At 56.3% G+C, this 1,679-nt stretch overlaps 1 protein-coding gene across 3 annotated transcripts in view; it reads right to left on the bottom strand.

Moving 5' to 3' along the window:
- The window catches only part of SLC2A11 (solute carrier family 2 (facilitated glucose transporter), member 11), a 10,330-nt gene that overhangs the window by 1,049 nt on the left and 7,602 nt on the right, over positions 1–1,679 (bottom strand). The gene's annotated exons all lie outside the window — the stretch shown is intronic.

Below are 1,679 nucleotides of genomic sequence, written 5' to 3' on the forward strand. Positions count from 1 at the left end.
TTCCCTGCATCCACAGCCAGCTCTGATCACGCCCGTGTGTGTGTGTGTGTGTGTGTGTGTGTGTGTGTGTGGAGTGTGAGTTGCCTGCACAGAAGTGACGCCGGCCACTGCAGCTGGGGTCGCCCATGGGATGCCCCCAGGGGCCAACCCCCACCCCCAGCCCCAGTGGTGCCTGCTAAGTTGCTTCAGTCGTGTCTGACTCTTTGCAACCCCGTGGATTGTGGCCCGCCAGGCCCCTCTGTCCATGGGATTCTTTAGGCAAGAGTACTGGAGTGGGTTGCCATGCCCTCCTCCAGGGCATTTTCCCAACCCAGGGATTGAACCCTAGTCTTCCGCGCTGCAGGCAGATTCTTCCATCTGAGCCACCAGGGAAGCCCCACGTCTCCAGTATACCCCTAGATTACTGTCCTTTCTGCCTCCACCACAGCTTGAATGGACAGAACTCATATTTTATGGGTTTATCCCTACAGACTGAGCACCGTTCTCCTCAAAGTCCTTTGTAAAGCCAAGTGCCTAATACCTGATTCCTCAGACCCAGTGAAACCCTGGCAAGGAAAGGAAGGGAAGCCAGGTAACCTCCCGTGTCCTCCATTCATTACAGTCACTGCCCAGAACAGGACATCTGGACGGCCCCTGCCCAGCTGGTTCGGCAGGACAGACTGCCAAACTGGGCAGGGGGCACTGGGCACGGCGGCGGCTCCTCCGACAGGAGGCCTCAGCTCTGGGCTCCTGACGCTGCGCTCAGAGGCGCCATCCTGAGGTCACCAGGAGAGCTGGCAGGAGATCCTGCCCCTCAGGTCCTGATTGGGGAAACGGGCCAGAGGAGGCTTGTAATTCAAAAAAAAAGAAAAGGATGAGAAAATCTCTTCTTTCCAGTTTGGAGGCAGCCCGTTCCACGGTGAGTGTCATGATCTGACACCTACCCCGGGTGATCTGCAAACCTGGGTGATCTGCAAACCTGGGTCCTGTGAGGGGAGTGTTTTCTACTGGGTCCAGACCAACTGCCAGATGCTCTGTCCTTTGACCCTTTAGACTGGGAAGACTGTAGTGCTGAGAGTGCCTCCAGAGAATCAGAATGCAAGACCTTGGACTTTGGAGCAAAGCCACAACTTCAGTGAATTATCTTCTGCTGCTGCTAAGTCGCTTCAGTCGTGTCCGACTCTGTGCGACCCCATAGACGGCAGCCCACCAGGCTCCCCGTCCCCAGGACTCTCCAGGCAAGAACACTGGAGTGGGGTGCCATTTCCTTCTCCAATGCGTGAAAGTGAAAAGTGAAAGGGAAGTCGCTCAGTCGTGTCCCACTCTTCGAGACCCCATGGACTGCAGCCCACCAGGCTCCTCCATCCATGGGACTTTCCAGGCAAGAGCATTGTCTTCTTAACCTGAAATAACTCCTGACTGGTCGCCTTGCCCTGGTAGCGGAGAAACATCAGACTGGGGGTCTGGCTGTTGTTTCAGCCAGCTGAGTCCTGGTTTTCTGTTGCTTGCAGTTGATGCTTCTGTTAAATACACGCCGTCCTGTGCACTTCTGCTTCTGACAGTGCAGGCTACCTCAGTAACGGCGGATGAGAGCCCACGGCACCCGGCGTCATCTCAGGAGCCTTGTGGTGCAGAAGCTGGTGTCCTCAGAGGGTAGAGCCTGCTAAAGGACCCAGGCCTGCAGGACTGTGGCATCCACT

The sequence above is a fragment of the Bison bison genome, unplaced genomic scaffold, assembly GCF_000754665.1.
Source record: "Bison bison bison isolate TAMUID 2011002044 unplaced genomic scaffold, Bison_UMD1.0 scf7180017849360, whole genome shotgun sequence".
NCBI classification, from domain to species: domain Eukaryota; kingdom Metazoa; phylum Chordata; class Mammalia; order Artiodactyla; family Bovidae; genus Bison; species Bison bison.